At 41.7% G+C, this 16,356-nt stretch overlaps 1 protein-coding gene across 3 annotated transcripts in view; it reads left to right on the top strand.

Moving 5' to 3' along the window:
• Nucleotides 1-16,356, top strand: part of TCF20 (transcription factor 20) — a 202,793-nt gene that overhangs the window by 136,499 nt on the left and 49,938 nt on the right. The window lies entirely within an intron of this gene.

Genomic DNA, 16,356 nt, shown 5'->3' with positions numbered 1-16,356 from the left:
CTCTTTCTTGGTTGGTAACCACATCTTGGCAACACTATGGCTGGGTTCGGATGACACAATAATCAATGGTGGGGTAGGTGGGGAGGAGGCAACTGTTGGTCGAGTTGATTATTGTGTCATGTGTGGGGGACACACAACTGACAGTATGCTATTTCACCATTTTAATCAATGGAGAAAAACAATGGGCTGCTCCGTTACTTATCAAATAATCAATTGATTAAGATGTCATGGGCTCCCCTCCTCTGTTGAGTGCACTATTCCATTGGCCAAAGAGTTCTCCAGCAGGAGCGGCCGAAAACACCCCAGCTGCTCTTATACAGCTGGCAGAACTCTCAGTGGCTGATGGGATGCGGTCAGGAAGACTGAAGGAGGAGGGAGGGTGGAGTACTGGCAGTCCAGAAGGATGCAAGGACTTTCAGCTGTGTGACGGGGGAGGGGCAACATATCATGTGAGGAGTACCAGGAGAATAATGAACTGTGAGTGTGCTATTAACCCCTCCGTTGCCTAATATGTTGTCCGAACTCAGCTACAGGCTGCATTCAGGCAACACTTTAGTCAATGGTGGGTTAATAGTCAACTCATAGGTGATTATTTTGTGGGTTCCCACACAACTGTAGAGTGGTTGGGGCTGGCGTTGAGTTGACTAATAGTCAACCCGGCATTTGACTGACACAGTCTCCCCACCTCTCCCCGCTGTCCCTCCTCCCTCAGTCCTCCTGGTGCTATCCCAGCAGCCTCTGTGAGTTGTGCCAGCTTTAGAAGAACAGCCAGCTCAGTTTTGGCTGCTGTTGCTCGGGAACTCTGTAGCCAGCTGAAATAGTCCACTCAACTGCCCAGAGAGTTTCGGCTATTAGGTGGTATAAAATGCAATAAATAAATAAATAAACCTTGCAAAACATTCCACTGAGTCTGACAAACAACATGCTAAGCAACGGTTGTGCAGATAGTCAACTTTGCAGAGTGTTGGTTATCTCAGTTGGCTATTTTGGGAAAATAGTCAATCGTGGGATGGTTTTTGCCTGACAGTCTACATGGCTTTCAGACAACATGCTAATCAACCTGGGGGCGGGGGAAGTGGGTGGTAATAGGAACAAAATGGAAAACAACCGTTAATTAGTGTGTCATCTGAACTCAGCCCATAATAACCAACTGTTGACCACTCAACTGATGGTTGACTACTTAAACCTCCACTGGTTATCGTGTTGTCTGAAACCCGCCTATATCTAGTCTTTGTGGTTCTACCCAGTGTTGTATCCTCTTCAAATTTTGTAATGTCACTTCCTTCAACAAAGTTGCAAATGAGCAGCACCATTTGGTACAAAAGTCCCACAGGTATTTTCAATTTGAACCACTTAACAATTATTCCCTCTGAATGCGATGGTTCAGGGATTTTCAAACAGTGAGTTGAATGGGTGATCTAAATTGTGGTGCAGACAGAATAATAATAATAAAAAACTTTCTTAGCAAATGATGGGTAAGAAATAATGGAAAGGGATCCATTACAGACCCCTGCTCCTGTGACTTTAACAGCAGCTTAGTTTGCAGATATTTGTATCTCTGTGCTGTGAAAAGCTTCAACTGCTCATTTCTGTAGATCAAGCAGCTACTAAAGGAACAAGGCAAGACCTGCCCCACTCCATAGTTGACAATCTTAGTTGCATCTGTCTATGAATCACTAACTTAAATCTCACATGAGTAGATCTGAGGCTACCCAAATTACAGTGGAGGATGGTGAGACCAATTTCGGTGGGACTAATGAATCCATTCGGGGTTACAGTCAGAATCTGCCAGAACTCTGAAGGAGCTATCCAAGGTGCCAAACCCAATCACCAAAATGAGTTTAGGACCTTGGATAGCTCCTTTAGGGTTCTGGTTGGTTCTGACTGAATCCCAGAATGGAATCATAGCATTACTGAAATTGGAAGCTCTAGCCTTCACTGTCAAATTATAAGCTCCAGGTTTAAATCAGCAAAAAAACAGGTAAAGTGAAACCCTTGTTGAGAGCTTGTGAATTAGTAGCTCAGCATTAGGTTAATCCCATTACCCAGTGCTGTGACCTTATGAGTTGACAATATGGGTTAAAGGAAGGGGTTAAATATTGCTCTGAAGTAAGGGAATATCCCAAGCTGTTTTTATTCACTCACAGAGATTGCAGGGGGGAAAGGAGTTGCGATCCAGCTGAGTGTGTGATGCCTCATTAAGAAGTAAAAGCATAAAGCGTATGAGCTGGAGGGCCAGGCTATCTTTTTATTTTATAGTAAGAGGAGTAATAATGAAATACATGCAATGCTCTTTGAATAGATGTGATGTGGTGGTGTGGATAGTCTTTCTCTCTGTTGTAAAAGTATAGAAATAATCTGTTTTTCTTCTAGCAAGCTGCTAATAATAATTTCAGAATTTTGTTTTCTAGCTGTAATATTTTTATAGGAATACTTTTTTGTAATGAAAATAAAAATATAGCAGTGCTGTGTGTAAGTAAAGTTATTTCTACCATGAGCTTTTGGTTAACTTCACTGACCTTTGGTAGGGGCTGTTGAATTGTGGATCTTGTGTTTTAAAGATGTTTTCTAATGTAGCAGTAGATCTTTAAAATCAGGTCATTGGGATATTGCTCTTGTGGCACTCTGTTTTTTGCCATGTTTTTAGGAGAATACTTACTGCTCAGGTGCTAGGAGTCTCTAAAATGATAATTCTTCTTGAAAAAGCGGATTAGCATTTTTTCAAAAAACAAATTTATTTGAAATCTGTAAGTTTCTGATGTCACGTGTTCTAAAACGAGGATGTACTGTAAGTTTTGATGGAGTAATATAGTAAGGATAGGGAACACTACTGGCAAGGGGATTTCTGGATCTCTGGAATTGGATGTTTAGTGATATTCTAGGACTTGGAAAAACTACTACATATTTTTGTAACCTGGCATTTTGTAACCTCACATGCATTTTGAAAGATGAGTGAGATTTCTGGAATGTGTTCTAATTGTTCAGTAATCCATCCCACCAGAAATAAAGGCAAGGATTTTAGTGCTTAATTCTTATTAACTATCCATTAATATAACCACAGATGTTTAGTGACAAGTTCATTCTAAAAACTTTCTCAAATACATTATGGAAGAATGTTTCTCCTCTTCTTGCTCCTTCCCCTATGGAGTTATTTTAAACTGATCTGATATCTAGAATAACTGCCATCATTTGCTTGCACTTTTCACTAAACACACCTCAGCCTGTGTGCACAAACCATCCTGGAAAACATATTCTAGTTTAGCACTCTCTTTTTAAGAAGGGGGGGGGCAATGATTCACATAATTGTATATTGCCAACTAGGAATGCTTCTAATGATTCAGATAATGGAGATTTATTGACTTGCTGGCCTCTTCTGCTGTCTTGGGGACAGTCCTTGCCAGCAAGCAATAAATTTTGGGTGAAAAAAATCTCACTCCTCTGACATCTGTTGGAAGAGCAGAATGCTTCTCAGTTCAGCGTCTGGTGGCTTTTCATTTTCATGCCAACATCTAGTAGCATCTTAACAAATTTTGCTGTTTGAAGGAGAGGATTCTATAATTGTGCTGCTGTGCCACCCTAATGGGAATAAGTCCCATTGAGGTTTATTTATTAATTAATTGCATTTCTCTACCGCCCAATAGCCGAAGCTCTCTGGGTAGTTTACAGGTTGGCAGACTTGATCTTGTGTTAACGTACATAAGATTACATTTCAAATGACGACAAGGAGAATAGACAGGTGAATCTAAGGAAATAGTCTTTCTGCAGCACTAGTTCATGACAAAATGTGGAGAAGTGAATATTGAAATACAAGCTATGTGGTGTGACAATGTTGTAGCAACTTCAGGAATTGCACCGCTGCCCAGTAAAAGAGCAAGTTAGATTTTTTTTTACATCAATACTGAATTGAGAAGATTGAACAAGGTGGCTTAAGGATATGTGTTAATATCTGAGTGTGCTATTTCTAAATGATAGATCAAATCCTTTCTGTCTGGCTATTACTTTAAGTGACTTGGTGGAACCTCTCCAATTGCCTTTGCAGAACATCTGTAAATATACATCCATCTATATCTTGGGTTCCCTTGGCCAACTAACTTGGTTTGAAAACTTTTTTTTTCTAGAGTAAAACTGCCTGCCTGGATTTCTGTAACTCATACCACCATTGTCTGAGGAAGGGAAAGATGCAGTGAATGGGCAAGGACTTGGTTAAGTAGATCAAGTATTGTGAAGCCTGTGCTCATGGGTGGGCAACTTGTGGCCTTCTAGATGTTGGACTGCAACTATCATTATGTCTCACCACTGCCTATGCTGGCTACAGCTGACAGGAGTTGCAGTCTAACTACATCTGGAGGGCCACAAGTTTCTCACCCTGCCTTAAACAGTGGGGAAAGTGAAGAGCTGGGTTTTTTGTTTAGATCAGTTAATAAGGAGGCTCCATTGACGATTCCTCTATGTTTTTATAGCTTCATAGAAGGGTGAAGCTAGCAAAATGCATTTTTGTGTTGCTATAATGGGAGGAGCCCTACTTGGTGTCCTTTCCCCTGCTCTTATGCAGCTACAAAGGGCTGGGCATTATGGGCAGGGGCCAAAGAAAGTTGGATGGTTGTTGTTTATTGGCCAGGGGACTTTAGTGCTTCAGTACCTACAAGAATTTTTACAGCCTACAAAAGGAGAACAATGGCCGTGTGCGTGTGTGTGGTGGGGAACTTCGTCAGTTTTGTGGATACCTGGCAAATGGCCAGCCTTGACACTCTTTTGGAGCCAACCTTGAACTTGATTGCTCCAAGGCATTTCAGGCAGTTGGGTGTGACTGAACCTGACAAAGTGCTTGTCACAACCGCAGCTTGAGAAAAACCGATTGCTTCTGTTTATGCATCTGTAGCCCACTCCCACCCCTGCTTACTCAGAAGTAAGTCCCACTTAATTCAAGGGGATTTACTCCGACGCAGGGCTTCCCTGCATTGCTGTCGTGTCTTCTTCATTTAAGTATCTCCCCTCTAACGGCGTGGGTGTTGCTGTGGAGCTACTGCGTTTTATTCGCAGCATCCCCCCTACCGAAGCAAGTTGCCTGTTTGAGCTGAATGTAAGCATGCATGGTATTCCAAGCTTATGCTTGTGCTCTGCTCGGCTCGGCTCGGCTCGGCTCGGCTCGGCTCGGCTCGCCTCGCCTCGCCTCGCCTCCCCGGGTGAGGCATGCTCCGCTCCGGCGCTGTCCCTTTAAAAGAGCGCCTGGTAAGAGGGAGGCGCCTGCTGCACGCTTCTGAGCGCCTTCGACTGTGGGCGCGCACGCACACGCGCGCCCCCTTCCCACCCTGCCCGGCTGCCGCCTCGCGCTCCTCCCATTTGCGCGCGCTGCCCCGCCGCCGCCCCATTGGCTGGGCGCTGTCAGATGACCCTGTGTTATTTCCTGTGTGTGCGAGGGGAGAATGGAGAGAGAAACCTCTGTGCTGCCGCCGCGGAGCCGCCCCCGGCCCGAAGCGGAGCCTCGCCGCCCCACGCGCCTCTGAGAGACCTCATCCGTCCCGCGCTCCCCTCCCGGGGGGGCGGGCAGGAGAACGAGGCTGAGGTAATGACTTCCACACCTTTGAAACCCTGCCGCGGGCCTCGATGGAAGGGGCGGGGCACGACTCAGGCGGGGTGGGCGAAGGAGACGGGTGCCAGGCGGCCCATGGGCCGCAGCATCCGTGCCCCTCCCCCAGCCCGCCTGTGGTGGATGCGCAGGGCACAAACGCGCGCTGCCACGGGGGAGGAGAGGCCAGGGGGGCTCGGCGTTGGGGCAGACAGCGCCAGAAGACGCTGCGTTTGGGCGAAGCCAGTTGGCCGTTCGGATGTGCCCTTAAAACCCCTTGGTTCTTTGTCACGCTTCCCTACTTGGCCCCTGATGCACGCGCATCTGAGACAGGAGAAGGTTGTCAAAGAGGAAAGTGGCGTGCATTGCCCAAAGGGTTTGAATAGAAGGAGTAGTGGCAATGAAACAGTTCCTAGTTGGAGCACCTGAAATCACACTTCTCTCTTTGCTGGTGAGATTATGTTCCCTCAAGTGGAAGTAACTGGGGATTGCTCTAGGAGTAAGGAGGTTATCTTGCATTGGCTGGAATTCTTGCATGTGCCTCAGTGTGAAGCGGTAATGGAAGGGAGGCGATTGAGTGAAGCCTACCACTGATAACCCCCCCCCCCCTACAAATCTCGTGTGTGTGTGTTAAACAGTGCTGTGTAAGCAGGGCACTCGTTTACACTTCAGTTTTATGGAACAAAATCTTTTCTTTGATTATTATTCTTGGGATGTAAACTAATCTCAACTTCATCTGCTCTCTTACTTTTCCAGTGCATGATGAAGTAGACCAATGGGGGTTGCTCACCCCATGTCAGCAAACGAAGGCCCAGGCTGGGTTGGAGAGAAAGGCCTCAAACATTAGATCCCTTCAATACATTTGGAAAAATATACCCTTTTCACTGTCTACATTTATATGAACAAAATTATACTGCTTACATACATCTGGATGGCTTTAGAGTAGTAAACACTTTGTGTACTGTTTATCCAACAGAAGTATATTATCAACTTTTTCTTCATAAAGAGAATCAACTGAAATCACTTGAGGATATACTTGGTTTTTCTCTGTGTTTTTTAGTGTCATTTACTGTGAGATCTAACTAATAGTGATGTAGCCATATATTAGAAGAAGTGATTGCCTTAAGAGTTGTTTCCTAGAAAAGTGATAATTATGCCACTTGGAAGACCTGCGTACTCCTTCCTTCTCAATTAGCATTCCTTAATATAATGGATCTGTTAAATGACCTCTGTTCATTTCCCCCCATGTATATCAGCATTATCCAGTATGCTAATTAGCTATGAATTGCAAGGTAGTGTTTCTGTGGTGTGTGTGTTTTTCTCCAATAAAATGATAAGTAAAAAAAAAGGAAATGTAGAGAAACACAATGTACTCTTTGGTGCTCAGGCTTCTATTTTAGCTGACAAGTAGAACAGTGTATTTTTAACCAGTGTATTGTATAGTTTCAGAAATGGATTGGAGGCACCTAAGTTCGCATCCTGCCCATCCATGAAGCTGATTGGCTCATGGTCACCATCTTTCCATCTACACTGTAAGGTGGCTATTAGGATGCCCACATTCTATGCTTGTCTGCCCTCCTTGACAAAGGGAAAGATATGAATGTGAAATCTATATGTTCTCTGTTTAGCTAAGTTGTGTGTTTCATAGATCTGGTTCCAGTTACCCCCATAGTGAATCATTTAACAGTTTCTTTGAAGTATGAAAGAAGCTATTATCCTTTGCTACTTCTAGTTGTGGTGAGGATCTGTGATAAGAATTTTAATGCCTAATATTTACTACTACAAAATGTTATGAGTCCTAATTCTTATTTTCAGAGGTTCATATATACTATTTGTCAAAATTGATAGCTTCAGTTGTCATTTCACAATATCCAAATCTAATGCAAAAGAACTATTTGGAGTCACTTGTACTGATTGCTATACTTTAGTGTGGTCTATATATCGGGACAGATATTCTTATCTTGGGGCAGTTTTGTTCTGGAGATAGTAGCCTGGGTGAGGAGAGTTCCTGCACAGTCTGAGCCTCTCACAAACATACACATTAGAGCCTCATGCATAAAATTGATCCCATGTGACAGTAAAGACTTCACAGGCCTAAGGAAAAATATGCTTGCTGTTTGGGAAAGATTCCTCGCTTGGTGGTTCTTACCTTTCAGGACAGCATATTGGAGATCAATACAGTATATTTTTATATGAAATTCTCATGGTGTTTCATTGCTTCTCTGAGTAGATTTTGACCTGAGCAACCCAGAGAAGTAATATTAGGATGTGAAATAACATCCACTCTTAATTTTTGAAAACTTGTTTCTCTTCACAAATCAAAATGTAAAATTCTACTATTCTGTGGTTCAGACTTGGTAGGAAAAATGAAATTGCTTCATAAGCTGCATCTAGGCTACCAGTTGCCATAGATGCAGAATTATGGGAGAAGGCAACACTAAGGGCCAGTTTTCATAGGAACCTGTGAACCAGAATCTGCAGGCACAGATGCCTCCCAATAACTCTGTCAATTATGGGTTTTTGACAGTTGTTATAGCCATGGAGAGCTTGGATCCAGTGTTGCTGCTGTCAATTCTGAGTGGCAATACCTGGCTTCTTCATACTGCAGAGTGGTGGTGGTGGTTAGGTAGTGCTGTTGAGAGGGCCGGACTGAGGTGCTCTGGCTGGCTAAGGCAACTATCATAGCCCATAGGATCTACAGCCAGAAAGAAGCTTTTACATCATGTGAAGCTAGGTATATCTAACTTTTCATGATGTAAAAAAGTCTTTGTTAATACTGTAAAATTATTGTTTAGAACATGTGTTTTGGCTTCACTTAGAATATTAAAACTTTAAAGTTTAGCATTTCATCAATTAATTTATTTAAAGTTATAGATCGTCACAAAATTGGCAACTGATCACCGCATTGACTTGTATGCTTTTTCCATTGTGGCTGCAGCTGACTTGCATCCAATGCTGAGTGGAAGGTGTCTTGCTTGTATCTGATGGGTTATTGCCACAGTTCATAGTTTGCTAAAAAGGCAAATCATGTTGGTTTGAGAACTCTGAAAATATTGTAGACTCTGAAAATATTGCACACAACAGATTCTATCTGCCAGTAGTGAAAGGCATATCTCTAGTGTATTTTTGAACCCTTTTGTATACCTTGGTTGTGTCTCAATTAGGAACTATAATGTTCTTACCACTGTCAACATGGGATACACTTGTAGGTCAGTTTGTATTTTTATTTTCACATGCAACACAGACACCCCAATCCCACCCCCAAGTACTCCTCCCATTATTTGTCTTTCTTCAGATATTGATGGGTGATAGCATGCTGATCCCTTTAGTTCTAGTCCTCGTGCAACTGGTATGCACTTCGAATTTTTTAAAGGAAATTTTAAGAATTTTAAGTAGCAAATGAAACTGAGCTGTTGTTTACATTCATTTACTAAGCGAGACCCTTAGGTTTGTGGGCTGTAAGTTGTAAAGTGTGTTATCTGCTCTACATGCTTAAACATACATGTTTGCAAACCATGTGTTAATATACCCATGCACTGATTGTAACTGTTCAGTGTTCAAATATTCCTGAATGAGTCATGAATCCATTGGATTTTAACAAGCTTGCAGGAACAATTCCCAGCGCTTATTCATCCTGATGGTTTTGTAGCAGTACACTTCTTCATAGGTGTATACTGGTAATATTTATTCAGAATTCTAAATACTATTGAATTTTAGCAGTTTACTCACTCTGCTTTATTTAAGATGGCCAGAAGTAGTGAAATATGGGGATTAAAACAAGTGGGGAAAATATCAGACGTGAAATCACTTCTTTGTGTATTTAGTTAATGCTATTTGATCAGTATGCTTGTAATCCTTTCACTTTTTAAAAAATCATAGATGTGATTGTGCAGTCCCACATTTATTTCATTTATAAATGTGGATTCCCCGCCTGTGTACAGTCAACTCCTGGGACTTGTTGGTAAAGGCAAATAATGTCATCCTCTATTGATAGCTGCACAGCAGCTCAGACAACATTCTCTGCGGAATCTTCCTTTACAGCATACTTTAGGGGGTAATCTTATGGCCTGTAGACAGTTGGAGGGGGCATAGGATAATTCAGACACTGCTCCAACCATGTATCCAAGAATCTGTGCTCCCTTCCCCCTTGCAGCTGGCATAATAATAATAATAATAATAATAATAATAATAATAATAATAATAATAATAATAGTTACCTGCCTCTCCCTCTGGATTGAGGTGGGGTACAACACAAATAAAAACACCACAAAGTACATAAAACTAATTCAGACATTTAAAATCAGTGCATCATTAAAAGCAGCACACCATTAAAAAAGAAGAGAACTGTACTGGCTGCGTCTCTGAAGTCGGAGATGGGGTAAAGGAGGCATGCCAGTGGGCAGGAAGGGGACTGGGGAAGCTGGGATACAACATACACTGAGACTTCGTCAGCCTCCTTTGGTCCTACTCCAGTGCATCCCCGATAGATGGGCAAAAAAAGCTTGTCCAAACAAAATGAAGAGTGGGAGGATTAGGGTTGATTTGATTTAAATTATTTCTCTACAGGACTGAATTTTAATGACTTAAGTCAGTTTAAATAAATTCTGAATTGTTTTCAGATTCATCCCAAAAATGGAATGATAATTTGGTCATTTTAGTACTAAACCAGAATGAACTGGTGAAGTCATTCAGGAGATGCACTGATGCTATTTTTGTCACGGTGTGCCAAAATCACTACTGCCACCACCAAAAAAGACTTAAATTGCACTAGTAAAATTATTTATTTATTATTTTGGTTAGCTTTTTTCTTGAACAAACAACGTTAACAAAAGCTGTTCATGGATTTTTGAATGGTTAACTCTTACAATTTTTAGATAAATTCTTAAAAAAAAAGTAAGCAATTTAAATCACAGCAGGTACAGAAACAATATCCACGAATGGGGTTTCTTTTCTGGCCTTCTGCTGCCATGCTAGGTATTTCTGTTCTACAGTGGAGGATACATAAGCAGAAGTTTCCTCAGGAATCTGGACTATATGAATATGTTCTGTTCACTATTGGTTTCACTTTCTAGTCTGTTCTCCTATGCTTTGCATTTGGATCCAGATGCCTCCTCCTTGTTCAGATCTGCTGTATCTCCCCAGATTCTCTATTGAGTGATCTTCTCTATCTTTGCACTTAGAGAGGCAAGGCCGAGAGAGAAAGCAAGCAAGCACTTCTGTACACCACCAGCAGTTCAGAATAGGACTGATCAGGGGGGGATCTACACTACTGCTTTAAAGTGCTTTAAAGCACTTTATAACAGTTTTGACAACTGTTGGGGCCCAGGACACACTGCATATACAGGTTTCAAAACGTTTTCAAAGTGCTTTAAAGCGCTTAAAAAGCAGTAGTGTAGATCCCCCCCCCAGGTTATCTCCCATCTCCATAAATTGCTGTTAACATATTCATAGAATATAATGGGAAGTTATATAGTGTTCATGATAATAACTTTGATCGAGGTTCTTTTTTAATTGTTTTTAAAATTTTAGAATCTGATTTAAATAAAAAAATCTGGCTTTTGTGACTTTTTTTAAAACAACAACAACATTGTGATTTTAATCAATACTGGGGAGTAGCATGGAGGTGAAGATTGCCTCCACTGCTCCTCCCGCTCTGCATAGGATGCTTGTAAGCCTCTGGATTTGGAGGCTTTTACGGGGATTACCATAGGATTGCATCCTTAGTTAATGGTTTACTCACAAATTTTTGCTTATTGTTTGTACAAGGTGATCAACCAGTGTTCTCCCAGATGCTGTTGGACTCCCAACTCCCATTGTCCCAGCCAAATTGCCAATGGTCAGGGATGATGAGAATTCTCGTCTAACAATACCTGGGAGCCACAGGTTCCTCAGCCCTGTTTTCGTGGAGCAATGTGATACAACCTATTGTATTAATGAGGAAAGCATGTCTAAATTCATCCAACCAACTTTTGTAATGATCTTCTGATTTAGGTTTTCTTTGGTAACAATCCTACCTCTCCTTTGACTATGGAGTCCCAGGCTGTGAATACTGAAGAACATTTCTGTTCAGTCTTGGCGCCTCTTAAATGTAGACATATCAGAGATTGAACCTGGGACCTTCAGCATGCAAAGCATATAATATGGTACTGAACCTTGGTCCCTTTTCAAGGCATCACTTCCAAATACTGTAGTAGGCAAGCTTGCATGTTTAAACAGTTCTCTCCTGATACTATTCTGTTGAACTTGCATGTCAAAAGGGTACTAACCTTTTCCCAGACATACTGGTTATTAGGGAGTTCTTTAGTCATGGGGAACATTTAGACGTTTGGTCCCAGTTGCTTTTGTAATTGGTATAGTTCAAAAAGGGCCAAAATACGTATTAACATGTAGGTAATTTAGTCTTATGCACACTTACCTGGGAGTAAGCTCCATTGAAAATAAGTAAACATGCCTCTGAGTAAATATGCATAGGATTGTGCTAATTCTGCAAAATTTTCTCCATTGTCATCTTAAGCACAAAAGTGTACACTATACTTTCAAATATCTATGGTTTCACTAGGGCTGTGCACCCCCTACCAGAACCGCTTCGGAAACTGATCCGGACCTTCCGGTTGATCCGACTCCCCCGATCTGCTCCGGAACCGGATCTGGAGTGAGATCCAGAGGTCCAGATTGATATTCAGCCCCCATTTTGCCCCCCTTTCCTCACTTACTTGCCTCCGCGGCAAGCGGCAGGGAAGGGGGGACAAAATGGGGGCCGAATAAGCCCTCCTCCCCCTTACCTGGCTCCTCCACCCGCCGCCGCACGGAACGCAGCGGCGGCGGACAGCAGAGCCAGGTAAGCCCCCATCCCCCACCCCACCCCTTACTTGGCTCCGTCCATCGCAATCCAGGCAGTGGCTTCAACTGAGGCCTGGGCCGCAGTTGAAGCCACCGCCCAGAGTACGACAGAGCCAGGTAAGCCCCCCTCCCCCCTTAACTGGCTCCGTCGCTGCACGGACTGCACCGGCGGCAGCAGGTAAGCCCCCCACTTACCTGGCTCCGCCGCTGTTGCTGCATGGATTTTTTGTAAGTTGGATCAGCAAACAATATTAAAAACATTTAATATGTCTCCATTAAAAAATGGATATAGTATTGGAGGCCAATGCTTGGTCAACTCTGACAGGTATTAACAAATAGCTTACATTTGGAGCATTGATGCTTAAAAGAGCCCTAAAAATGGAGCATAGAAAGCTGTGATGTATTTGGCAGTTGTGCGACAGCAAAATTATGAACTACATAAATTGCATTTTTATATTTTCTCTTGAAGGATTAGGTGATGTTTATTATCCTCTATGAATTGATTTGTATATCAGGACGAAAATAAATAATCAAGTGCATTAAGTTGATGAGAAATAAATTATTTATTTATTTAAGAATCAAGTCCTATCTTTAATCAGATAGTTGAATTCAGTAAAGAAAATATGTTGCATACAGATTTCTTGTTCAATAAAGGCAGCTTATGAAACAACTGTGTTAAATGATTACACTCAGAAAACAAAAGGAGCCTTTCACCCACAAAGCTGTTGTAGGTTTTGCAAAGGCTATCTGGGGCTTCATTTTGGTTTCAAGGTTAACATAAGATCATAAGAAGAGCCATGCTGGATCAGACCAAGGTCCATCTAATCCAGTATTCTGTTCACACAGTAGCTAACCAGCTGCCTGTGGAAAACCCTTAAGTAGGACATGAGCGGAATAGCACTCTCCTGGTCATGTTCCCCAACAACTGGTGTACATAGGCATATGGCCTATGATACTGGAGTTTGTTTATAAACCACACAGGTCTGTCTATCCTTATTCTGCATGTGATTCACTATTGGAAGTACAACCAGGTTATTTATCTGAGAAAATATTCACTGAAGCAAGGTGTAGGACAGTATGTTTATTCAACTCAAGGAAATGTTGTAAGGACAGTGCTGTAGTGGTTAGCTGTAATAGTTTAAGCTAGTTCAGGGGGAGTATGTATTTTGATGTTGTGGTACAAAGTAGCTTCATTTTTTGGAGGAATGGCCAAACCTGGCAAATTAGAAGATGGCTGATGTTCACATCTATATTGCAGTGGTGTTTGGTCTCTAATACATTGCTTTGATACTGTCATGGAGTAAAACATGATGTCTCTTATAGTTTTAAACATGTGAAAAGACTGTAATTTGTAGGTCAGTGTTACAATATATTGAGATGGGCAACCCATGGCCTGGAAGTGGCCGTTGGCCGCTCTCCATTTGGGCACTCCCTGCAGCACAGCTGTTCAACTGGGCTGATGGAAAAAGACCACTGTGTTGCTATTAGCAGTGACAGAACAATGATCCCAATCAGGGTTGCTGGGGGGCAGTGGGGACAGGAAGTTTTAGCCTCTCTCTCTCCACGGTGACCCTGAAGCAACTGGGATCTCTGTTTCCACCAATGATAGCAGGGAATTAGTCAAATTTAGAGTTGCTGCGGAGAGAAGGAGGCTTTAGACTGTCCCTTCAGCATCCCCAAAGTAGTCGTGATTGCTGTTTCTGTGACACTAATGATGGCAGCGAAGCAGTGATCCTCTTCTGGACCACTGGTGGGTGGGTGGGGGATGAGAAGCGGTTTTAGACTCCTGCAGCAATCCCATTCCCATGTGTCCGCGTGTATGTACACACATGTGCAGTGCCTAATCATCACTTGGTGCTGTAAGTGGCCCTCAGGGCTGAAAAGATTGCCTAACCCAGCAATATATAATGAATTTAAAATGAAAAGTGCTACTGAACCAGTTTCAGATTGTAATTTGGCACGTTCCTATTTCCACATCATTTGCCAAATCCCATTTCTGCCTTCACTTGTTGAGGTGCAAAAGTGGTTCACCTTTTCTCCACTGAAAACTGTTTTTATCTAAAACCTGTCTTAACTTGAGCTTTTTGTCAAGACTGTTCTTTTGTTAGGTCTGTAGCACTACTTCCTTTTTTGAAATTTTATTTGCAATTCTAACAAAACAAAAGGCAGAAAACCTGCAAGTAATGACACCACTAGCAAGCACTTAAGAAAAACAAGAATAAAAGCATATCTAATTGGAATAACTGTTCACAACACTATTATTTTTTTAAAAAAAGTTTTGATACTTCTGTTTGAAATGTATGTATTAATATAAGCAGATCATATGTCTAAATAAGCCTCTGGACAAAATAGATGACTGTTCAAATGTAGCAAGAGCAATAAGATACTCAGTCCACTGAATAATGGTGGTAGGTGTTTGTTCTTCTAGGCTTGGAATATAAGTTTTTTTGCAATTCTTAGGGCTTCCAGAGTCCCTACATCACAGGAGTATAATTTAAAAGCACACGCACAACCACAATTATTACAGATTTTTCAAGAACATTTTTTTTTTCAATGGCAGAAACCATAGATCCCATTCCGGGACCTTTTTCCTGCCTTTTCCTTTTTTGGTGGTGGCAGATGCTGGGGGTGTCAGGGGACTGCCAGAAAGGGTTAAACATTAAAGCCTTGTTATGGATGAACCTGCAGAAACATCACTTCCATGATGGGACTGTAAAGTATGCAGGGAACCTAACTTTTTAATTTAGGAACAAATTTAATTCTTGCAAATTGACTGAATTTACATAAATTGCTAATCACGTTGCTTTTACTCCATGGCATAATTGGTTGATTGGTATATAGGTAATATTGCTCAGACCAAATCACCTAGTTTACAGTGCAGCTTCATAACAGGTATCTCCCTTTTCAGGTGTGTCAGCGTTTCCCAATTCCTAAGTATTTGTATATTTTTACACCTGAATATTATGCTATCATTCTTGTGCATTACCTCACACTAAAAATCGGCGAGGAGGGTCCTTCATGAAAACTAGAAGTCCAATTTATGATTCCCCCAATTTTAATCAAATTATGCAGTCCTCCACATAGAATTCTAAAAACAGCAGCTAAGGCATCTATTACAAAAATAATTTGTTTTTTTCTGAATTTAAGGCAGAGTATCTGGAAATAATGAAGCCATGGGGAAAATTTTGTATTAATCCTCTCTCTAAGCATAGAGCACAGTTATTTCCTTCAGTCCTTATTAAAATTATTGATCTAAAGTATATTTTACTGATAGACTTATGCTCAGGTTCCCAACATGTTAGTAGAGCCACCATTGTGTATTTTATGGCCAAGCTAAGTTATACATGAAATAACAGAAAGGCTGCTTTATGTTCCTAAAGGACCACTCCCCAACCTGGGGTCCTCTGGATGTTTTAGACTATAGTGCCCAGCCTTCCTGACCATTGGCCATGATGTCTGAGGCTGATGAGAACTGAAGTCCAAAATAGCTGGAGGGCACCTGGATGGGGAAGGCTTTCTTAAAGCAACAAAGTGACTTTAGATTTGTAAAGAGCACTAAAGAAAATGTATTGCTTATTTTTCCATTTCCCCCAAAATTTCTGTTGTTTTCCGAACCCCCCCCCCCCCCAAAAAAAGTATTTTTCCATGGCCTCAAAATTTCTGGAAATTTTACATTTTTAGTCATAGCAATTCCTGCCTGGAACATCTGGAAAAGTTAGTTAATAAAATCTTCTTAGGTAGTCTTTTAAAATACAGTAAAGGTGGTGTTCTGTTCTACTCACAAGGCAATATCCAGTGTAACACTACCACCAAAGTAAATTATGTTGCAGTAGTGTAAATGAACTCTAGTGCAACACAAATAGTACTTTGTGATGCAACAGGATTCCTTTGAAAACCCATAGTGTCAGCAAGCTCAATTGGTCTTGCATTAAGGGTGGTTTATACTTCTG

Source organism: Elgaria multicarinata, chromosome 9, assembly GCF_023053635.1.
Source record: "Elgaria multicarinata webbii isolate HBS135686 ecotype San Diego chromosome 9, rElgMul1.1.pri, whole genome shotgun sequence".
NCBI classification, from domain to species: domain Eukaryota; kingdom Metazoa; phylum Chordata; class Lepidosauria; order Squamata; family Anguidae; genus Elgaria; species Elgaria multicarinata.
The sequence above is the reverse complement of the archived record's forward strand: the minus strand, read 5'-3'. Positions and strand labels throughout refer to the sequence as shown.